This window comes from Giraffa tippelskirchi, chromosome 1 (genome assembly GCF_054371585.1).
Source record: "Giraffa tippelskirchi isolate mGirTip1 chromosome 1, T2T-mGirTip1v1.2.pri, whole genome shotgun sequence".
Classification (NCBI taxonomy): domain Eukaryota; kingdom Metazoa; phylum Chordata; class Mammalia; order Artiodactyla; family Giraffidae; genus Giraffa; species Giraffa tippelskirchi.
In genome coordinates this window covers 75,292,941-75,317,919 of record NC_137275.1, presented here as the reverse complement: position 1 = coordinate 75,317,919, position 24,979 = coordinate 75,292,941, and the positions used below count along the sequence as shown (strand labels likewise).

General features: G+C 41.7%; 1 protein-coding gene across 2 annotated transcripts in view; it reads left to right on the top strand.

Moving 5' to 3' along the window:
- The first annotated feature begins 8,998 nt into the window (after positions 1-8,998).
- The window catches only part of GPRIN3 (GPRIN family member 3), a 75,978-nt gene continuing 59,997 nt past the window's right edge, over positions 8,999-24,979 (top strand). The window contains exon 1 of one of the 2 annotated variants that reach the window (XM_081594516.1): positions 8,999-9,511. The gene's annotated coding sequence lies outside the window, so the exon portion shown is untranslated. Of the gene's footprint in view, positions 9,643-24,979 lie in introns of both variants that reach the window. The other variant, XM_081594505.1, reaches the window with a different exon arrangement.

Genomic DNA, 24,979 nt, shown 5'->3' with positions numbered 1-24,979 from the left:
GTTGCCATGCCATCCTCCAGGGGATCTTCCAGGAGGTCCATCTAATTTAAAGCTGAACTTCACCTGATTACTGGAGAAACAGCGCCAAGATGCAATTAGCCCATTGCCCTTGGAGAAAAAGGACTGGCAAGCAAAAAGAAGGGTCAGGGTCTTCAGCAAGCAAGCTGAAGTGCCAGCAGATGGAGCATTATTGAGAAATCAGGCAGAAGTGGGACCACATGAACCAGGGGAAAATGGTAGAGAATAGAGGTGAAGGTGGATCATCATTGTAGGGACAGTAGCCCAGAGCCCACCTCAGTCATTTTACGTTCAATGCAGAAATTTAGTGATATTATTTCTATATTCTACCAGCTAGAGGGTGAAAGTCCACTGCCTGTCTTGCTCAGACTTGACTTTGGATCTGAAGTCTTGAGCATACATGGTAAAAAGCCTGGGGTCTAATAGCAACATGGAACAAGAGGAAAGCAGTGACTTCCAAGCCTCTGTAATCAAAAGATACAATCAACACTAGTTCATCCATCTTCCTGCCAATCTATCAATTATCCATCAATTCTTCTCATTAGAAGAAAGTGGTACCTCCTCTTTTGAACCCTTTCTTTCAGCGCTGGAACAGATTTCTGACCCTTTGGTCTAATACCAAAGCAAGTGGTTGATAGTGTTTAGAAGCCGTATTTTATGCGCAGGGGTGGGAGAGAAATGGACCTTTAAACATCAAAGTTATCCCCAGTCTGTTAAGAAGATGCTACTATGAGAGCCTTACTGAGGGAATAGCCGGTTTTTGTCTCTTATTGCATGCTAATCCCTGGTCAGATGCTAAATGGTAGAATGTCATGTCCAAATCCCATATAAATTATTATTGCTGTATTTCTTTTACCATCCCTTCCCAATACTATATATTTATATTTACATAAGTTAAATGGGCATATAAACTTTCAACTCACCTACAGTTTTCTTTACATAAGCTGTATTTCAGTCCTTTTCCTGATGTTACACCTTGAATATATTAAGTGAACTAACTCTGGAGACCCCTTGCTCTTTTGGTCAATGGTGTTTCTGATACAGACTTGGGATACACCCTAATCTCACTGTTAATTATTTTATTCAATAGTTAACCAAAATTATTTTTTATCTATATTGTGCTTGACATAAGTCAAGAAAAAGAATCCTGCCCTCAAAGAAATTACACTCTAGGAGTGGTAGTGAAGAGGTGGACAAATAAAGAGATAATGAAATGCCAAGTGATGAACAGGTAGATGCTTTAGAAACACAAAGAAGTACTTAACCCAATTTCAGAGTCTCAGATAGCTTTTGTAGAGGAAATGGCTTTCCCTGAGACTTGAAAGATGCATAGGCATTAGCCAAAAAAGAGGGGGGGAACCCTGGCGCAAGAAAGCATGCCAAAGGGAACAACCTGTAAAAAAGCACTTCATACGTTTAAGGGACTGTATCAAATAGCCAATCAGATTCTCTTTCTTGGGAAGTTTGAATGCAGGTTGTGCAGAGAAAAAGAAGAATTCAAAGAATAGTGGTGAAGGAGAGAAACAGAAAGAAACACAGTTACAAGGTCATTTGCAGGCTTCAGAAAAAGAAGCAATAGCAGATGGCTGCTTCTAAAAGAATAGTGTGACCAAGTCACCAGAGACCTTCTTACTGGACCATAAGCGTCACTGCCAAACACCAGGTGTGCTGCTCTATTCTGAGGGACATATGAAGTCTCTTTGTGCATCTGTTATAAGAGCCTACAGGAACTCTTTCCTTGCAGGAGACAAACACACCTCGGAAATGACTGAGCAATGAAAATTTCAATAGTAGGACTTGAATCTGGGGATGGCTGAATGTAGTGGTTTAAATGGTATCACCAGAAACAGAACTCATCTCTTTCTCTTCATCTGCCAGCCCTGCTTTCCTTTCCTTTACCTTTATGTTTCCCTCATGCAAACTTCCTCCAAGTGGCCCCCATTAGTAGCATCAGTTTTACTTTTTACTAGCCAGGGGACCCCATTCTCCCAAGAGTTCCAGCAATAGCTTGGGTCTTGCACCTATCTGTGAACTGACCACTGTGGCCAGGGACAGGTGAACCTTCTCTCGCTCTATCATAGGTCTTATGTTCACCTTAGATCAAGGTCAGACCCACCTACTCACATGGACTGAAGTGTGGTTCTTCAGTGGAAAATTGAAACACAGTCATCAGCAAGGGGTAAATGGAAGCTTAGAAGACAGAAACAGCAGCTCCCTTTCATAAACTGTCCTTGTGTGTCCTTCCCTCCTTGTATTTTTCAAACAAGTTTGCAGTAGCTGATGTCAACTCAGCACATTTTTGTGGGGTTATTCATGGTTTTTTATTTTTTATTAATTGTTTGCTCCTCATAGCCTAAAAATTCCTGGAAGAAAAATAATCATTTGAAAAATGGCCCTGTATAAAATAGATTTTAACATGTATGACATGCAATTTGTAAATAGAAGTGATGATTATTACCCTTAAGCACATATGGCTAAATTAGCCAAGTGTAAACCAAACACTGCCACACTGCATACCTATGAAGACAGCATAGGCACAATCAGTTTTCAGAGCCTAAAGTAATTTAGGACTCCTCGCTCATCTTAAAGTTAACTGTATGCCTCTTGTTATAAAAGGGATCATTCCATCTTCTCTGACTTTAAATAGACTAATAAACTTTAAATTGTCTAGCACAACAACTAAAGCATAGTAAGACCCTTTAAAAATTGAGTTGGCCTGGAATTCAAAAATTGTTAACAATCAATAGGCAATGTGTCAAGTTTGATAACAGAAATAATATACCAAGATTTAATCTTCCTGGAATTCAGAGTCTATTAGAGGAGAAAAACAAATAAAAATACAAATCATAGTACAATTTTTAACTACAACAAAGACTGGTACCAGGTGTGTCTAGAGAGGAATAAGAAATTAAATATGGGAATGGGTGGTCTGGGTAAGGATTCCAGGAGGAGGTGATCACTAAACTAGATTTTGCCAGATAGATTCAGTAAGTGGCTCTGAGAAAAGGGCACTCAGGAGGTGGGTTGAGGGGGGCACAGATCAAAACAAAGTCATGGTGCTGTGGAACAGTATACTCTTGTGTTTTACAAACTACTAGGGCAGGAATGGAAAATATGAGTTTAGGGAGCAGCAAGAGATGACACTGGTACGACTAGCAGTTACTTGAATGTCTCTTATCCAATCAGTTGAACAGCCTATTGTAAGAATATTTCTGATGGTGAGAATCTAAACATTTGACGACAGGGCACTGATTAAATATACAGTAGAATACTAAATATGACCAAAAACGATGCTGCAGGAAGCCATTTAGTATTAGAGGAGGGGAGAGGGAAGGAGAAAGGGAGAAGGAAGGATTGAAGGAAGGAGGAACTGAAGGAAGGAGGGAGGGAGGGAGGGAGTGAAGGAGAAAAGGAAAGAAAAGAAGAGAAAAGAAGAATGAGAAAGGGGAGAGGAAGGAAGCGGGAGAGAGAGAGAGAGAAGGAGAAAGGGAGGAAAATAGGCAGGAGCCTGACTTAACATGACTTGCCAGAAATCGAAAGGCAGTCAGGTAACATCAAAATGGACCTTCCAGTGAGTCTTCAGTATGTCTATACTGATTTCTCTGTGAAAGAAACTGCTAAGGGCTGATCCTAGAGCCTACCTTCCTTCTCTCTTAATAAGAGAACCTTGGTTTCAATTGGGGTACCGGGACATCTAGCCTAGAAAAACCAAAGCAAGCTTGTTCTTCCTGGCTATGTGCTCACTTTCACAAACTCCTTGGGTGATCTGGTGACTAGATTCTGGTCAATGACTTGGAAATAGGAGAGTGGGTTCTGGAAAATACTTTTTCCTCCATAAAAAGAAGATGTTCTCTTTTCCAATGGAATCTTTTTCTTTTTATTATAGAGGAGAGAAAAAGCTTTTTTCCCTCTATCCTCCTAGGGTCTCTAAATGGGACCCTGCAGATTAGACAGTGAAAATACATATTAATAAGAGAAAAAGAAATAGAGTTTATTAATACGCATATACATCAGGCATAGATGCAGAAGAAACTCAATGATGAGTAACTCAAAGGGGCAGTTAAAACTTGGACTTATAGAGCATTTTCACAAAAACAATAAACTTGTACAGAAATGACAAGACAAAGGAAAAGGGGGTTTAGGCTTTTAGGGGCAGCAAACTGTGGGAAGGCAAATATTAGGGGAAAACCTAATGAAAGGGAAGAATTACTTTAATAAGATTTGTTTGCAGATTTATCATGGTGCAAGGTTTCTGTCCTCTTCATGGCCTTACACTATCCCAGGAGAGGGGATTTAGGGTAATCCTCACTTCTCATAAGTTTCTGCTTTTAGTCACATAAGGGAAACTCTAAGAAGGCTTCTTTCTGCATCTGTTGGTTCTCATTTTCCTCTGGTTCAAAATAATTCTTATGCCAAAGTGGCATATTTTGCAGCGGCATATTTGAATCCCCTACACTGTCTTGAATGTGGTTTGTAAGGATATGGTTTTTAAAGCAATGGCAGCCATTTTGTAACCATGCAGTGATAAAATCTATTTAGAGTCCAGTACTGGGCAGAATGGGCTTCCCTAGTGGGTCAGTGGTAAAGAATCTGCCTGCCAACACAGGAGACATAGGTTTGATCCTTGGGTCAGGAAGATCCCCTGGAGAAGGAAATGGCAACCCACTCCAATATTCTTGCCTGGGAAATCCCATGGACAGAAGAGCCTGGTAAGCTACAATCCATGGGGTTGCAAAAGAATTGGACACAATTTAGCAACTAAAGAATAACAACTGGGTAGAATGCATGGATATAAAAAAAAAGTTATAGTCCCTGAGCCAAAATGTGTAATACAAAGTGTCAAGATACGCACATATGAATTAACCAGAGATTACAAAACAACTCACAGTATGACTCAGTGCCAACTAACGCAGCACTGATGGGAGTCCTCAAGAATCGACCGTTGCTAACTTCCTCCTGTAGATGCTTCTTGCCAATCCAGCCAAAATGATGAAGTTTTTAGGCAAGATGTGACATTTAGAGAAGATTCTCATCTCAAATTCTTATCCTTTTAAAATACAGTACTGCCTCTGTTTAAATGCCCCTAAGACCTCTCACTCAGAAAGGAAACAGACTATCAAAAAAACATTGGGCTGGACCCTGGGCTTTAGTCTTGGTAAAGGCTCTGAACAGCTGTGGGACATCACAAAGTTTATTTAAATATCTGGCATTTTGATTCCTGATTTATAAATTAGAGTAATGGTTCATTTAATTTACTGAGCCCTTAATAAATGAGTGTAGTTTTAGGTGACAGAGATTTAGCAGTGAAAAAAGAGGCAAAGTCCCTGCCCTCAAAAACAGTAGAGAGACAATAAACAAATATATACTCTATCAGAATGCAGTAGGAAGTCTGCTGGAAACACATAAAGCGGGCTAGGGAGGAAGGAAGAATGACAGCGGGGAGGGAGCTGCTATTGCATACAGAGTGGATGAGAACACATCTTTGATGTAGGAAGGCTGTCTTTCCTTCTCCTTGTGGCGTGAAGTGTATATGTGTTCATGTGTCTGTGAACACATTGGCCTGCTTCTCCAGGGTCAGAGGAGAAGAAGTCAAATAACTGAAAATATGTAAAAAGTGCTTGGTAAATTACTCGGCATGATGTGGACATAAGGTATTGTTATTGTCATTATAATTTCAGATTAAGTCTAAACTGAATAACTTGACATGTAAGATGTTTTACAAAACAATTTTCTAATCTACCTTTTTAGCTTTATCTCCACTCCCCTGTATAAACCTAACTTACAAATAAAATTTTCACTTTAATTCACTTGGCAATTAATCATATACCGACTCACATTGCTTCTCCTATTGTTTCTCCTGTTCAAATTCTTTATTATTTTCATTTCCCACAAACCCTGTGTTCCTAGTGATATTTTAAACTTGTGTATGTCAGTCTTTCTATAAATTCCTTGAGGTTTTCAATAATATGATTTGGCTTTGCTTCATGTACTGTCATACTATTTATCATCACTCTGATAGTTATATGCTTTGGAATTTGGTGTTATACTCAATTTTGTATGGGTTTTGAATTGCTTTATTCATCATGGAACAACATACCTTTGAGAAGCAGAATTTTTTTTTTTTACTTCTGTATTGCTAAAGTGAGCCTATAACTGTAGTTAGGACTTGCCTTAAGGATTACCTCAGTTCCATTCAGACGGATAAGCACTTCCTAATCCTATGTGTCCATTTCATGACGACAATCCTAGCCATCCTCTTGGCTTTTTCATGGCCTTGGTGTTTTTCTTGCCAGTATACATTTGTTATTGTCTCTTGAATGACTTTCAAGTGAATTTTTGCACTGAAAGAACTTCCCAGCAGTCTGAGAAATCAAGCAGAAGAGATGGATGAGTAAAATATAGTAGAAACTATAGGATAAGTAGGAGAAGGCAATGGCACCCCACTCCAGTATTCTTGCCTGGAAAATCCCATGGACGGAGGAACCTGGTAGGCTGCAGACCAAGGGGTTGCTAAGAGTCGGAAACAACTGAGCGACTTCACTTTCCCTTTTCACTTTCATACATTGGAGAAGGAAATGGCAACCCACTCCAGTGTTCTTACCTGGAGAATCCCAGGGACAGGGGAGCCTGGTGGGCTGCCGTCTATGGGGTCGCACAGAGTCGGACACGACTGAAGCGATTTAGCAGCAGCATAGGATAGTACTAAGTGAAGCTTTGGTAGACATAATGTACCTACCAAAATAGCTAATCCCTGGAACCCTTGACTATGTTACCTTGCATCACAAAAGGGCCTTTGCAAATATGAATAAATTAAGGATTTTGAGATGGGGATATTGTTCTGGGTTATCTGGATTAACCCAAAATAATCACAAGAGACTTTATAGAAGAGGGATGCAGGAGAGTCAGAGTCAGGGTAGAGGAAAAAAGAGGTCTGAGTGATGTGGTCACAAGCCAACAAAGGCAAGTGCCTCTAGAAACTGAGCAAAGAACAGTAAGGAACTGATTCTCTCCTTAGAGCTTTCAGAAGGAATGCATAGCCCTGATGAACCTTTGATTTTAGCCCCATAAAACCAATTTTCAGGCTTTGTACCTCAAAAACTATAAAATAATAAATTTGTGTTGTATTAAGCCACTAAATTTGTGGCCATCTGTTACAGCAACAGGAGAAAACTACTGCAGGAGACCTGGGTTTGATCCCTGGATTGGGAAGACCCCTTGGAGAAGGGAACAGGAACCAACTCCAGTATTCCTTGCCTGGAGAATCCATGGACAGAGGACCCTGGCAGACTACAGTCCATGGGGTCACAAAGAGTCAGACATGACTAAGCGACTAACAGGAAACTAATACAGTAGTTTAATAATTAAAAAAAAAAAAAAAAAAAAAGCCCAGAGCTAGGGATCTGTCACAATCTAGCCCCTATCACATGTTTTTAGTTGTGTAATATCAGGAAAATTGCTTTACCTCAGTTTCCTTTCCTGTAAAGTAAAATTATACCTGCCTTACAGAGTCATTATGAAGACAGATGAAATCATTCATATGAGCATTTTGTAAAGTGTTTTGTGTTATGTAAACGTGAAGTGTAAAACTTTAACTTAAGGCTTTCTTAACAAGGGTTGGGTGTGGAATGAAGACATCCATCCTAATATGTTACATCATAATCATTCTCAATAACCAACATGTTATTTCAGAAGTGGTAGAAGTAGCCTACTGCTGGGATGGCCACCCAGCATACTTGTCACAAACTTCCCTCTATTAACCAAACTGGACATGGCTAACGGGCTTCCCTGGTGGCTCAGATGGTAAAGAATCTGCCTGCAATGCAGGGGACCTGGGTTCAATCCCTGGGTTGTGAAGATCCCCTGGAGAAAGGAATGGCTACCTACTCTAGTATTCTTGTCTGGAGAACTCCATGGAGGAGCCCAACAGGCTACAGTCCATGGGGTCACAAAGAGTCAGAGTCAACTGAGCAACTAACACACACACAACGGACTGCAACATTTTTTGTGCAAGAGCCAAGACACAGCCTTAGAATCCTTCTTAACCCACCTTTAGGAAGTTGCAATCAATAATCTAGAGCTGGTATAAAAGAAGAAATTTATTAAAATCCCTGACAGTGGTTTAGAAAGTTTGGTCCCTTGGCTAGCAGCACAAACACCCCCTGTGAACTTGTTAGTAACCACAGATCCACAGGTCCACCCCAGGCCTACTGAGTCAGAACCTACATTTTAACAAGATCCCCAGGTGATCCCCATGAGTGAGAGGATCTCTTCTGCAGTGTTAAATTCCAGTTACACAGTTACTACTGTGATCTGAAGCAAAGTGTCTAAATCATTGAAGCTTTAGTTTTCTCATCAGTAAAGTGGAGAATATCACTCACTTCATTGGGTCGTTAACAGAATTACAAAGGCTGCATATAAGGCATTTTGCACAGTGCCTGCCAACAAATAGTCGGTGAACATTACCTCTTTTCAGTTTCATTTGCACCATCTGCAGCTGCTAACCATACTACACATCTATTCAGTGTTGCTGGAGCCACTTTGAGTGGACGCTTTCCAAAGCCATCCATGCCCAGGAGAGGGGAGTTGGGGCGGTAGGGGGCAGGGGGCAGGAACACTGTCAGCAATGCCATCTCCAAATACGCGAGGTATCATACTTTTTGCAACACCGAGAAAACCTCGGATGGTCTCCTTGGTTTCAGATCTCTGCACTTGGCTCTACTGGAAACCGTGTGCTGGAGTCTAGACACAGCCATGGAGTCTGGCGACCTGTGGGTGGGAGCGAGGGCCAGAATTCCTGCGGAGCTGCTCTGGGCCCCAGCCCTCTATCTTAATCTCCTTCTGAACTTTCCACCTGCTGCCGTTCTCCTTGCAGCAGCACCGCAACCCACCAGCGGGTGCCCGGTTGCACCCTGGCCCGCAGCCGCCGCCGCCGCAACCCCTTCCCGCGGGACCGAAGGCTGGGCGGGGGCGCGGCGGGGGCGGAGCTCGGCGTCCTGCTGCTGCTGCTGCTGCTGCTGCCGCCGCCGCCGCTGCCGCCGCCGCCGCCGCCGGTGCTTCGGCTGCCGCTGCCTGCGCTCCTGCCGCCGCTGCCTGCGCTCCTGCCGCCCCTTCCTCGGATGCTCCTGCAGGGCAGCGCTGCCTGGCGAGGACAGAGGGGCGCAGCCCGGGCCTGACGGACGAGCAGTCGGGCACGTGAACTCCCACCTCCAGTTTGGCTCAGTGCCGGGCGGCGGCGGCTGCAGTCCCGGAGTGGGGGTGGCCCCCGCGGTCTCCGCCCGGCTCCTGCGCGCCACCTCTGCTCTTTGCATAGTAATTTCAGTTCCTGCTAGCACCCGTCTCCTTCCCGGAACAGGTCTGAAAAGGACCGCCGCTCCCGAGCCCGCTGAACCATCGGTGTGGCGCCGGGAGCCGCTGCGTGTGATATGCGACGGGAAGCCCTCGCCAAAGCGCAGGCAGCAGCCCCGCCACGCCGGAGAGAGCCGGGCAACAGCAGGTAGGTGACCGGCAGCCGCGGGAGGAGACGCCCCCCGCGCCACCTCTGCCCATCTTGCAACCCTGGGAGACCACAGCTTTGCGGTGTGCTCGGTACTGATGGGCGATGGATTCGGTCCCACATTTTGCCAGGTGATCCTTTTTGCCTGTTGCTCTCGTTCCCATCCCGTCCTGAGCTCCAGGAGGTGCAGCCTTTCTCGCAGGTGATGAATTTCTCGGCAAGGTCATTGCTTCCTTAGGCTCTGGCTTTGAAGGTAAACCGACGAAGACGCCTGTTGTTCTTGTTCTTGGGAGAGGGGGATTTGCAATCAGGTCTGCATACTGTGAATATCCAAATAGGGGTGCGTGTGTGTGTGTGTGTGTGTGTGTGGCAATACTACACAGGCATTTTTCTCATTTTCCTACATTTACTCCGTTTAAGGTCAGCATACTATCGTTATATACATGCGTTTATATGCGCGTGTATACACACATTACATATATAGTTTTTCTTGAGATACGCAGAGAGAGAAGGGCAGGCAGAGGTTGATAAAGAGAAATCATTGTAGAGACCTGTTCAGTATCTAGAGGTGAACTTTGGAACCACATTAAATCAGGGTAGACTAGAGGCTATAAACAGTTCTTTGGAGATGGATTTTAGAAAAGAAATCACTGAAAAACACTGTCAACCAATACACACAAAAGATCCGTACGCCATCCAGGCAGATCGAAAAGATACAGGCAAAATTTCAGACGCAACAATGGGCAGTGAAAGAGTGGGGGGAAAAAGAGAGGGGAAGAATTTAGACACGGGAAAGTGATTTTGCCTGGTAGGAAGGCAGCAAAGTCTGGTCAGGTTTAAAGGGCTTTTTAGAGGGGCCTTGGGAGAAATCTTGGTTTGGGGTGTAGGTAGTTCAAGGTTAAGATGATGTAAATGTCCTAAGAGCAACATAGGTAGTGGGGAAAAGGCAATGGTTTGGAGGGGGAGGGGAGAAAGGAAGCTCTGAAAGTCATCAAGAAGCAACCACCTTTATTAAGGTATCCTCTTTTTCCTGTTAAGGCAATACCTTGGATATGCTCTATCTATTAATAAATATTTTTCACACCACATTTGTTAAAGATCCATTGGATCATGTTTTCATTTTGTTTTTGCAAAGAATCTGGGTCATGGTGGGACTGGAGGAAACTGAAGTGTTTACAACACCAGCAAGATTTGGAGAGAGAGTTGATTAAGGCTTTAGCTTCATGAAATATTTACACATCTCTTGCGTGGGCTTTTGTTTGCTCTTGTTGGTACTGCTGCATATTTTACTTTGATAATGCTTTGAGTGTACTTCTCCTGAATGTGCTTATTTTCCAGTTATAAACTCTTCTTTCTTTTCCATTGTGTTCACCACTGGCCTGCCCTGAGTAGCAGCTGTGGGAATAAAGATACATGAGTCACAGCATAAAGAAGAAAATCTTCTCAGTTGCTATCTGGAAATGGCAAGAGTTTGTATTAGAGAATATTCTTTTCAAATAGGATCGCAAAGAACATTTTTCAACAGCTTTGCTGCTTTTAGTATGTTGGCAGGGTGGGGGGTAGGTTGTTGATTCATAAACAGAAAAAAAAGTAGTAATTGCCATGGCAAGCCTGGATGTTATATCACTGGAATTTATTTTGGAAATAGTGCAAAGGAACTTATGAAGATCCATGCAGAATGTGTGTGTGAGACTTCACCTAATCACTAACTAGACTAATGAAAATGATGAGGACAAAATCGAAAGTACATAGCTTCATGTGGGAAATGGAGATCTGAGGCATGGTCAGAACCCCCAACTGGAGGTCAGGGTGGGTTCCAACCAGCAGCTTTAAAATCTGAGTGATTTTTTTTAAATTGCCTCAGTACACTTGCCCAATATACTTAATTATTTGTCCCTTCAAAATACCCTTGTTTGTGCCCTAAATAAAGTTGAAAGAATGTATTGGACACAGCTATCCTTCACTATATGAATTTCCAGTCACAAAATCTGCACCCTTCAGGGAAACACTAAAATCATGGTCATAGAATCATAAAGTCATGAATGATTGGCCTTGGAGGGTCAAGACACACAATTCCAGTCCCAGATCACACTCAAGCTTTTTCAGTGGCCGTTCTTTATGCGGTCACTTGTTGATTTATTTATGCCTTCTCCATGTTTTTATCCTGAATTCAACATGGCCCTAGATTGTAGAATAGAAGAGTCTCAGCCTGTAAAACTTGGGAGGGAGGGAGGGAGGAAGAGCTAGTTAAGTGCTCTGATGGGGAGAGCACAGGGTGCTATGAAAGTCACATTGTGGGAGAGGAGAGGAATAAGGACAGTTCCCAGGGATTTGAAGGATGAGGAACTAGCCTGGTAAAGAAGACAAAGAAGGGCATTCCTTGTATAGGGACCAAAATATACAGAGACCCAAGAAGAACAAGTAGTTCTAGGTGGCTGAAAAACTGAGGAGATGAAGATGGAAAGATGGGGATAGAGAAGGAAGTGGATCCATCTTCAAACTGAAGTCCAGAAGAGCTGTTAACTCATTTAATCCAGACGAGTTAGGTAAATACATTCATACTGAGGCTCTGTGTTGTTCACATTACCCAAGTTTATCTCTTTTAAATGTCTAGAAACCATATTTACCTGAATTTATAATAGCCTGATTAAAAGGGAGATACGTCATTGAGAAAGTCAGAAGTTTCTGTGCCTAAATTTCTTCATCCATTAAATGTCTACCACCTACTGTGGATATTGTGAAAATAAAAGAGAATGAGGGAATGGAGATTTGAGTTTTACAGAAATTCAGGGAATCTTATCTTTTGACCAGCAGTACTCAGGGCAAAAGAATGGAAAATACTGTATATTCCAAGCATTTAATTGTCCCAGATGACTCCAAAAGGCAAAAAAAAAAAAAAAAAGTAATGCAAGAAAAGTCAGAGGCCAATGGCCACAGATAATTATAAATTTTTTTAAGTAAAGGAAATATATATAGCAGTCCCAGAGTAATCAACTGGTCACAACTCACTGTGAGGTCAGATTACTGGGTCTGATAGCATTTTTATTTTCAAAGAACAAAATAGAGTAAAACAATAGAAGGGTGAATAAATATTGTGCTTGTAACAATATATGTGTGTATATATATATATATATATATATATATACACACACACACACACACATTGGACTATGGTAAAATGGATATCATACCATACATCGTTTTAAAAAGTCTGAAAGCTACTGCTTTAAATGATACAAAGAAGAGATGCTTCCAGTTTGCAAGTCACCTAAATATCTACTACACAAGCATTTACACCATATTCTGAATAGCAATCAGAATATAGGGCTTCCCTTGTAGCTCAGTCAGTAACGAATCTGCCTGCAATGCAGGAGCCCTGGGTTTGATCCCTGGGTTGGGTAGATCCTCTGGAGAAGGAAATGGCAACCTACTCCAGTATTCTTGCCTGGAGAATCCCATGGACAGAGGAGCCTGGTGGACTACAGTCCATGGGATTGAAAGAGCCAGACCCAGCTTAGTGACTAAACCACTAAATAGCAAACTTGTCTTGAGAAAGGCAAGGCATCATAATTTACCAGTAAACTCATGGCAGTAAAGTCAGAAGACAGGGAGATCCTTGGGAACTGAATTAATTTAGAAAAGTTCAAAGTGGAGGTAGAACTTAAGGTAGTTTATGAAAGATGGGTGGATCTGGGTGGGCAGTGAGGAAGGGATGGTGATATAGGAGAAGGAAGTAAAAAAGGAGCTGGGGATATGTGAGATTTATTTTAAAATCATTTAAAAAAGAAAAAAAAATGAGTATCAAGGTGAGGGGAGAAAATAACAGCAGAATTTCTGTTTAGACTAAAATACGACTCGAAAATTGTTATTTTTTTTTTCTATCTAAGGTTTCTTTTCTCAGTCCTACTACTTTAAGAAATCTAGACAGAAAGGCCATAACGTCAGTCACTTATCTGTTATTTTCTGCCATATTTTTTATTTCTTTTGCAATAATTTACTGGCTAAGCCTTGCTTCAGATGAATTTAATAGTTGAACTACTGAAATTATATGACACACCACAATATAGCATGATTATTTCATTTCTCAGAACACAAATATAGTCTTTGGCACAGAGGGGCAGGGGTGATCAAGTGATTGTCTTACATGGAGCAAACCCTGCTTCTGTTTTCAACACTCTTCTTTCTTGAGTGCCTTATAGGTGTAGCGTCCCATGCTTGTCACTGGCAGTTCTGTGAGGGTGAATCAGTCCACCTGATACTCAGAATCCCAAAAGAAAGGGCAGAAACTGCCAGACTTTCTTTTACAGTTGCTCTGTGACTTGTCCATCATTTTAACTAAATTTGTAAATATATCTGTATGCATTTTGAGAAATTAACATCTACTGTAGCTAAACAGTTATTTTAAGAAGATAAAATCAGAGAAGAAAGTGTGTTATGTGTGTTTCTGAAAACTTTTGGTGGGCTTCTCTGAGCTCTTGCTGTCTTTCCTAAGCAATAAGACAATCTTAGGAATTTGATATCCTCTTGAATAAACCTGTACCTTTAACCAAAAGAACCATTGCCAGTTAAAAATAGAGCCTCATGGGCTTCAATTAGTTGATTTGGAAGGCAATCAAATATGGAAATTCACTTTTTGTAAATATGTCTCGGACTTCTCTTTCATCTTTCTCCACTTCAGAATGTTTACATTAGTGATAATCTAACTTTTTTGCATGCGTCAAGTCTGGGATAATAAAAACATGTAGAGGCTGCATTTGAGTTGAAAAGGCATTTGTTAAATTTCATGGAGGAGGACATAAATACATACATATATATACATACTGTTACAATTCAAAGTACTGTCTTGAATGCCAGTGAGAAAAATTTTCACAGCTTTTGATCTGGGCACGTTACAGTTGGCAATACAATATAGCAGCTTTCTAATTTTACATACCTGTAATTAGACTGACAGCTTTATTTTGAAGCTAGCAGCATAACTGAGGGCCCAAATTATTATTTCCAGTCAGCAATAACTGACTCTTAGCTGGAGGGTTAGATGCTGTGACCTAGGGAATCTGAATCTGTAGGTAGGGCTTAGAAATCTGTATTCTGTAATAGTTAACAAAGGACTTCAATAGTCAGTTGTGGACACTCCTGTTTAGGGTCCAGCCTTTACTTATAAGGAAGAGGAAAGATTACATATGAGTCCCAGAGAAGTTAGTAAATTTTCCTAAACCACTGGGGCAAAACAATCTAGACCTCTGCTTTCTAGTTCACTGATTCTTTGCAAAGGGGAGGAGGAGCAGGACCTGAAGTGAGGGTCTGAAGGGCTCCTGAGTGGTAGGGGGAGGGAAATCCAATTACTCCTGCCTCCTTCTTCCTGGATTGTGAGTCAGTACAGTGATCTCTGTCTCAAGGGTCTAATGAGGCAGAAAAATTTTGAGGATCTACTGTGTGATCTGAGACCAGGCACTTTCTTGGCCTCACAAATCAGATTCAATTTTAAAATGTTAATTCTTGGGTCCTAACCCTCGTAGATCCCCAAGCCATCCCCAGGAAGATTGCTTTAGTCAGTAGTCACAGCCTGTGACACTAGCAGAACCAAGCAAATCCTGAAAAAACTCAAGACTAGAGAGTGAAAATCTGTAAAGTCACAAGCGCCTTGAGGGACCACAGGACTGTTGGTAATTCAATAATGGAAAGCTGGACAGAGACCTCCAGAGCTACTTAAAAAATCACATTTGCATCTACTAATTTTCTGGAGGGAAAAGAGTTAGAGAGAATACATTTTTCCTTTTTTTTTTTTTTTAAGCCTGAATTGCAAATAGTCCAACAAAGTAAGAGATCTATTTTAGGGGGTATTAATCAAGATGGTTTATGTGGATAGATTCTTGATTGTTTTTTTCAGGATATTGACTTCTAAGTAGACTCAAATTAAGCTAACCATATTGTGTCTATGGGAGACTCTTTCTTTATAACATAAAACTTGGAGTAAATGAAATGCCTGAGGGAGCTAACTGTGTTCAGTATATTTTCTGAGCAATAAGAGCATCTTTTTGTTTGAATTCTTGTTGAAATTTTTTCTGAAATCTAATACCCTATGCTTGTGTGTCTGCCTTAATAAGGACAATATGGCAAATATTATCAGGATTCAGAATTTTTCATTGCCTCTGGGTTTTTATTCTGAATTATATCTGTGTAGGACAGGGCTGCTGAATATAACATAGGATTTTTGAACTGTTTTTTATTAATTCCGATGCAAGTGTGTTTTCTCATGATGTACTTTAAAAATTTTTGTCGTTCAAAAATGCAAAAGATATTTGATTCATTGTGGGTTTTACTTTGTTGGACTTTGGTCTTTGCTTTTACCGTTACATCATCTTGGAACGCTTATTTCTTCATCTGAAATTAGTTTCTCAATCACCTCAAAACATGGTTTAAAGCTCAATTAATTCAGCAAACTCTCCATGCTTCTTTAGACCTGTTTCTAACTACTATTTTATACATGAATTTGTAATTTATCCTTACTTGTGTTATTCTCTAAGCATGCCTTCCTTTGAATCCTATAAATGATTTCTCCTTGAAATATGCAAGAAAAAAATGAAGTGACTAGAATTTTAATGCTAATGAGAATTTTAATCAGAGCTAAGGTTAATAAATCGATGTACATTTCCCCCCTGCATCCTTGAATGAGTAAAAATTGCTTATGACAGATGGGTGTGGAGGACTGGTCTTGTTTTCGTGTTGAACAAGTTCTGAAAGCAGTCAAAGAACAGAAAGAAATCTGTCAGTGTCAGGGTCAGGGGCTAAGCTCTGACTCAGTGAAAATGCCTCTGCCTTTTCCTTTCACTTGGGGGATTATTTCTTGTCTGCATATGTAGATTCTCAGAGCAGGAGAATCCTTTGTCATGAGCATCTGAGGGGCCTGGTGTGCTTCACTTAAACTGCTCAGACAGGTTTGAGGATGTATATGTGTGCTGTGTATGTGTGTGCTAAGTTGCTTCAGTCAGATTCTTTAGTGCTGAGCCACTGCGGAAGCTGAGAATGTAGGTACTAGATCAGAAATTGAAAACTGGCCAGCAGGAAGATCATGTTCTATCTGATCTGCAGGTATCTCTTTTTAATTAAGCCAATATTTAAAAATAAGAAGATCTGCTATAAAAATGAAACACCAACCCACACTCTCTAAGCCAGAGTAACAGTATGTGCCTTTATTACACTTCAGTCCTTATTACACTTCAGTCTTTATTACACTTCAGACCCTACCGCTCCCTATTGTCTCCCTGAAACTGAAACTGCGTATAATCTCTTGTACTCAACAGCTTCCCTTAATTGAGCGAGCTATAAATCTCAAAAAGGACAGAATGATCTCTGTTTGTTTCCAAGGCAAACCATTCAATATCACAGTAATCCAAGCATATGCCCCAACCAGTAACGCTGAAGAAGCTGAAGTTGAACGGTTCTATGAAGACCTCAAGACTTTTTAGAACTAACACCCAAAAAAGATGTCCTTTTCATTATAGGGGACTGGAATGCAAAAGTAGGAAGTCAAGAAACACCTGGAGTAACAGGCAAATTTGGCCTTGGAGTACAGAATGAAGCAGGGCAAAGACTAATAGAGTTTTGCCAAGAGAAGGCACTGGTAATAGCAAACACCCTATTCCAACAACACAAGAGAAGACTCTACACGTGGACATCACCAGATGGTCAACACCGAAATCAGATTGATTATATTATTTATAGCCAAAGATGGAAAAGCTCTAAACAGTCAGCAAAAACAAGACCGGCAACTGACTGTGGCTCAGATCATGAACTCCTTATTGCCAAATTCAGACTTAAATTGAAGAAAGTAGGGAAAACAACTAGACTATTCAGGTATGACCTAAATCAAATCCCTTATAATTATACAGTGGAAGTGAGAAACAGATTTAAGGGACTAGATCTAATAGACAGAGTGCCTGATGAACTATGGATGGAGGTTCTTGACATTGTACAGGAGACAGGGATCAACACCATCCCCATGGAAAAGAAATGCAAAAAAGCAAAATGGTTGTCTGAGGAGGCCTTACAAATAGCTGGGAAAAGAAGAGAAGCCAAAAGCAAAGGAGGAAAGGAAAGATATTCCCATCTGAATGCAGAGTTCCAAAGAATAGCAAGGAGAGATAAGAAAGCCTTTCTCAGTGATCAATGCAAAGAAATAGAGGAAAACAACAGAATGGGAAAGACTAGAGATCTCTTCAAGAAAATTAGAGATACCAAGGGAACATTTCATGCAAAGATGGGCTCGATAAAGGACAGAAATGGTATAGACCTAACAGAAGCAGAAGATATTAAGAAGAGGTGGCAAGAATACACAGAAGAACTATACAAAAAAGATCTTCCCGACCCAGATAATCACAATGGTGTGATCACTCACCTAGAGCCAGACATCCTGGAATGTGAAGTCAAGTGGGCCTTAGAAAGCATCACTACGAACAAAGCTAGTGGAGGTGATGGAATTCCAGTTGAGCTATTTCAAATCCTGAAAGATGATGCTGTGAAAGTGCTGCACTCAATATGCCAGCAAATTTGGAAAACTCAGCAATGGCCACGGGACTGGAAAAGGTCAGTTTTCATTACAATCCCAAAGAAAGGCAATGCCAAATAATGCTCAAACTACCACACAACTGCACTCATCTCACACACTAGTAAAGTAATGCTCAAAATTCTCCAAGCCAGCCTTCAGCAATACGTGAACTGTGAACTTCCAGATGTTCAAGCTGGTTTTAGAAAAGGCAGAGGAACCAGAGATGAAATTGCCAACATCTGCTGGATCATCGAATAAGCAAGAGAGTTTCAGAAAAACATCTATTTCTGCTTTATTGACTATGCCAAAGCCTTGGACTGTGTGGATCACAATAAACTGTGAAAAATTCTTCAGGAGATGAGAATACCAGACCACCTGACCTGCCTCTTGAGAAACCTGTATGCAGGTCAGGAAGCAACAGTTAGAACTGGACATGGAACAAGAGACTGGTTCCAAATAGGAAAAGGAGTACGTCAAGGCTGTATATTTTCACCCTGCTTATTTAACAGAGTACATCATGAGAAACGCTGGGCTGGAAGAAGCACAAGCTGGAATCAAGATTGCTGGGAGAAATATCAATAACCTCAGATATGCAGATGACACCACCCTTCAGGCAGAAAGTGAAGAGGAACTAAAAAGCCTCTTGATGAAAGTGAAAGAGGAGAGTGAAAAAGTTGGCTTAAAGCTCAACATTCAGAAAACTAAGATATGACATCTGGTCCCATCACTTCATGGGAAATAGATGGGGAAACAGTGGAAACAGTATCAGACTTTATTTTTTTGGGCTCCAAAATCACTGCAGATGGTGATTGCAGCCATGAAATTAAAAGACACTTACTCCTTGGAAGGAAAGTTATGACTAACCTAGCTGCTGCTGCTGCTGCTGCTAAGTCACTTCAGTCGTGTCCGACTCTGTGCGACCCCATAGACAGCAGCCCACCAGGCTCCACTGTCCCTGGCATTCTCTAGGCAAGAACACTGGAGTGGGTTGCCATTTCCTTCTCCAGTGCATGAAAGGGAAAGGTGAAAGTGAAGTTGCTCAGTTGTGTCCAACTCTTAGCGACCCCATGGACTGTAGCCTACCAGGCTCCTCCATCCATCGGATTTTCCAGGCAAGAGTACTGAAGTGGGATGCCATTGCCTTCTCCAATGCCCAACCTAGATAGCATATTAAAAAGCAGAGACATCACTTTGCCAACAAAAGTCCGTCTAGTCAAGGCTATGGTTTTTCCAGTAGTCGTGTATGGATGTGAGAGTTGGACTGTGAAGAAAGCTGAGTGCCGAAGAATTGATGCTTTTGAACTGTGGTGTTGGAGAAGACTCTTGAGAGTCCCTTGGACTGTAAGGAGATCCAACCAGTCCATCCTAAAGGAGATCAGTCCTGAGTGTTCATCGGAAGGACTGATGTTGAAGCTGAAACCCCAATACTTTGGCCACCTCATGCGAAAAGTTGACTCATTGGGAAAGACCCTGATGCTGGGAAGGATTGGGGGCAGGAGGAGAAGGGGACGACAGAGGATGAGATGGTTGGATGGCATCACCAACTCGATGGACATGGGTAGACTCCGGGAGTTGGTGATGGACAGGGAGGCCTGGCGTGCTGCGATTCATGGGGTCGCAAAGAGTCGGACACGACTGAGCGACTGAACTGAACTGAACTGATAGATACTGAGTTCTCAAAGCCTGAACTAGATGTTTTCTGAGTACCACTGAGCTCTCCAGTGCTCTGAGTGTGTTCATGAAATTGATGGGATTCTACAGAGTAGAGAGATTATTGTGCAGTGTGTAGTTAATTCCTATACACTCTCATGAGAATCTAAACAGTTCTCATCATCAAAATATGTAGATTCTGTGAAAGGGTAATGAATGCAAACTCAGTTGACCTGGTCTGTTAAGAACAGACTAGTGGAAGTTTTTGTTTGCTTACATGCTTTTTATGGTACCACATTGCAAAATACAAAACAAAGAAGCAAAAAGTTAGATCAGTTATCAGTTTTACATTGGATTGCTTTATGTATTGAAGTACAGTTGAATTATAATATTGTGTCAGTTTAAGGTATACAGTAAAGTGATTCAGTTGTATATATGTGTGTGTGTGTGTGTGTGTGTGTGTGTGTGTGTGTGTGTGTGTGTGTGTATTCCTTTTCAGATTCTTTACCCTTCTAGGTCATTACAAAATATTCAGTATAATTCCCTGTGCTATATAGTAGGTCCTTGTTGGTTCAGTTCAGTTCAGTTCAGTTACTCAGTCGTGTCCGACTCTCTGCGACCCCATGAATTGCAGCACGCCAGGCCTCTCTGTCCATCACCAACTCCCGGAGTCTACCCAAACCCATGTTCATCGAGTCGGTGATGCCATCCAACCATCTCATCCTCTGTCGTTCCCTTCTCCTCCTGCCCCCAACCCTACCCAGCATTAGGGTCTTTTCCAATGAGTCAACCCTTCGCATGAGGTGGCCAAAGTATTGGAGCTTCAGCTTCAACATCAGACCTTCCAATGAATACCCAGGATTGATCTCTTTTAGGATGGATTGATTGGATCTCCTTGTAGTCCAAGAAACTCTCAAGAGTCTTCTCCAACACCACAGTTCAAAAGCATCAATTCTGCGGCGCTCAGCTTTCTTCACCGTCCAACTCTCACATCCATACATGACCACTGGAAAAACCATAGTCTTGACTAGACGGACTTTTGTTAGCAAAGTAATGTCTCTGCTTTTAAACATGCTATCTAGGTTGGCCATAACCTTCCTTCCAAGGACTAAGCGTCTTTTAATTTCATGGCTGCAGTCACCATCAGCAGTGATTCTGGAGCCCAAAAAAGTAAAGTCTGACACTGTTTCTACTGTTTCCCCATCTATTTCCCATGGAGTGATGGGACCAGATGCCATGATCTTAGTTTTCTGAACGTTGAGCTTTAAGCCAACTTTTTCACTCTCCTCCTTCACCTTCATCAAGAGGCTCTTTAGTTCTTCTTCACTTTCTGCCATAAGGGTGGTGTCATCCACATATCTGAGGTTATTGATATTTCTCCCGGCAATCTTGATTCCAGCTTGTGTTTCTTCCAGCCCAGTGTTTCTCATGATGTACTCTGCATATAAATTAAATAAGCAGGGTGACAATCTACAGCCTTGACGTACTCCTTTTCCTATTTGGAACCAGTCTGTTGTTCCATGTCCAGTTCTAACTGTTGCTTCCTGACCTGCATACAGGTTTCTCAAGAGACAGGTCAGATGGTCTGGTATTCCCATCTCTTTCAGAATTTTCCACAGTTTATTGTGATCCACACAGTCAAAGGCTTTGGCATAGTCAATAAAGCAGAAATAGATGTTTTTCTGGAACTCTCTTGCAACAAAAGAGTCCAAAATGCAGTACTTGGATGCAATCTCAAAAACGACAGAATGATCTCTGTTCGCTTCCAAGGCAAACCATTCAATATCACGGTAATCCAAGTCTATGCCCTGACCATTAACGCCGAAGAAGCTGAAGTTGAACGATTCTATGAAGACCTACAAGACCTTCTAGAACTAACACCCCAAAAAAATGTCCTTTTCATTATAGGGGACTGGAATGCAAAAGTAGGAAGTCAAGAAACACCTGGCGTAACAGGCAGGTTTGGCCTTGGAGTACAGAATGAAGCAGGGCAAAGGCTAATAGAGTTTTGCCACGAGAACGCACTGGTAATAGCAAACACCCTATTCCAACAACACAAGAGAAGACTCTACACGTGGACATCACCAGATGGTCAACACCGAAATCAGATTGATTATATTCTTTGCAGCCAAAGATGGAGAAGCTCTATACAGTCAGCAAAAACACGACCGGGAGCAGACTGTGGCTCAGATCATGAACTGCTTATTGCCAAATTCAGACTTAAATTGAAGAAAGTAGGGAAAACCACTAGACCATTCAGGTATGACCTTGTTGGTTAGCTTTATATATTTTTAATGCACCATGTCTTTGTTTTATACACAACTCTTTCTGTAGACACTACACATGTGTAGCCTCCTGAAAGCCCAAAGCATATCTCAAGCTTTCAATGGATGGTGTGTTCTGTTTGGTAGACCGGGCAGTTGAGAATAAACTGTCAGGGGTGGTGTTGACTTGTATCCCAGTTTGTGACTGTGCCTGTGCAACTGAGGAAGGGTCATCTAATGATGGTAGTGATTCCAACCCATGGCTACAGCGGCCCAAATCCCTGTGCAGTCTGACCACTACACTGTGTGGAACTGCTCTGTTAATATGGCTGAAAATGAAGTGACCCTGTCAGTGTTGATTTATTCATGTTGCAAATAAAAGCAAATGCCCTTTGGAGACAACAGGCAGAAAACGCAGGCAGATCCCTGAAGTAGAGAAAGCTCTTCCCAGCTCTGTGAAATCGCTCCTACTTTCTCAACTTCAGCTGCCACTCTCCTTCCTCATGCACACTTCATGCCTGCCACCCCCACATCGTGCCTCCCACTTTACTTCTAAAAACATCCTCGCACCTAATTATTAATCCCAAAGTGTCGGTGCTTCAACAGCTTCACTCCAAGAAGACAATGCTGAGAATAGTATCAATGGAAGCCAACAGAGGACATGGTGCCACATCGACTGTATGCTTCTTTTGGACAGAGTGTATTTCCTTCTAGAATATTGTCTAAGTTTCATAGGCATCATATCCTCTGAAGTATATTGATAATATATACAAAACCAGAAGTGTACAGTGACTTAAATTGACTTACACTGAAACTTTTATGTTCTCTTATGAAACTATCCTCCTTTTCCCCTGGTGGTTATTTTGACATTTAAAATTGCAGTGATGAGCTTTTAAAGATCATCCCTCTGGGGTTTGTGGCTTTTGAGTGCTGGGTCCAGGTCTCAAGAGGGATGATAAAAGTTAGTAATCTGAATTGGACTGGGTTGAGGATACATCAGTACTTCCGTTTGGTAAATCAAATAAAAACATTCTTCAGACTGGAAATAGGAATTCATTTAGGAGCTGAAGTACAGAATGTGAGAAGGAATTGGCAGAAGGCCTTGATTTAAGGAAGACAGATGTTTGGATCATTTAGTAAGTTGGATGTTGAGTACTTTATAAGTAAGACCCTGTGCTATGTGCTAGGGATTCAGAGTTGGATAAAACGTAGTCTGAATTCTCAAATAATTCCCAGACTACTGCATTAGATAAATTTATTGATAAATGTGGCCTAGCAAAGTGACAGTGGGCTCTTTTCCTGGTCAGAATCTCCAGGAATTTCCCCAGTAGCCTAACAACCAGGCTCCTTTCACAGTCCCAACCACACACACCCCCGTGGCTCCCTCTTCCTTACTTAGGCCCTAGTGATTCAGACATGAAAACTGGAAGTCTTTCCCCCCACTGTACTTCATGAATTTGAAAATAAAAATGTAGACACATGTATTTTCAACTTTATCCTGCTAAAAACAACTAAGAAACAGAGGATCACAAGAGTGACCAGGATGGGGTAGATAGAAGATCAAGACATCTTCTAAGTTTCTGCTGGTGGCTAGTCTGAATACTGTAGGGAGTTTCCTCCCCATGAGTACATAAGAAACTCTGTGTAACTCCATCCCCTCTCTTTTTTTTCTATTCAGGAAAATATCTACAAATGCAAGTGAGGTGAATGAGAGTAACATTATTATAGAAGTGACTTTATTATCGAGATCAGCATAGTTGACATTAGAGAGAACTGCTTTAATTATTCTTTTAATAAATCATTTACTGTCATTGATACTTTATCTTTGCTCATAAACTGTTTGTGATACACTAGTGAATTATTAGATGGTTTAAAGGTCATAGTTTTAGAGTATTGCTTAGATTCTCAGGGATCACGTCCACCCTGGGGGGATGACTTTGAGTCAGATCATTGCTGGGTTGTGTACCCACTTCAGGGTATTGGAAATACCTGGCTGTTTTCACAGTTGCTTGGCAAAATGCCTCATACCCTCGTGCTGTCTTTTGTTTCTAAGGTGGCACTCATCACTTTCCCCTGGTTTTCCTCTCCAGAGTTAGGACGCTGGAAGTTCAGATAGTAATCCATGTCTCTGCAAAACCCTGGTGAATGAGCCCATCTCTGTGTTTGCTCCTACATGCAGAACTTCCTAGCCTTGTTGCCTAGAAGGTAGTAGTGCAGGGAGAAGGGGGACGGTACCTGGATTACAGAACTAATGATGAGTGGAGAGAACAAAAGGCCAGCCAGACACAAGAGAGAAGAGGAATTGTGGGATAAATAGGAGCAAGAGACCAAAGGACCCACTCAAGCCACTTTGTCATCTTGGTTCCGGGGCACGAGAGAATGGAATACATTTCTTTTTATCTATTTGCTTTCCACTGTAAGGAAACTAAACATGAGCAGATTATGTTGTGCTTAGTCACTCAGTCATGTCTTACTCTTCGCGTCCCCATGTACTATAGCCTGCCAGACTCATCTGTCCAAGGGGATTCTCCAGGCAAGAATACTGGAGTGGGTTACCATGTCCTCCTCCAGGGGATCTTCCCAACCCAGGACTCGCACATGGCAGGTGGATTCGTTACCGTCTGAGCCACCAGGGAAGATTATAGGTTGGTATAATTAATGACCTCCAACTCTTTCAAAACTTCATTCTTTAGCTCATCTGCCAATAGCATCTGCTAAACCCATTTCTCATTTAAACAAATCTATGAGGTTTGGACTTCCCGGGTGGCTCAGTGGTAAAGAACCCACCTGCCCTTGCAGGAGATGTGAATTCAATCCTCGGGTCAGGAAGATCTTCTGGAGAAGGAAATGGCAACCACTCCAGTATTCTTGCCTAGGAAATCCCACAGACAAGGAGCCTGGCAGGTTACAGTTCATGGGTTTGCAATGAGTCGGACATGACTGGGCGACTACACAACAACAACATGAGGTTTGTATAATACTATTATCTCCCCATTTTGGAGAGGAGGA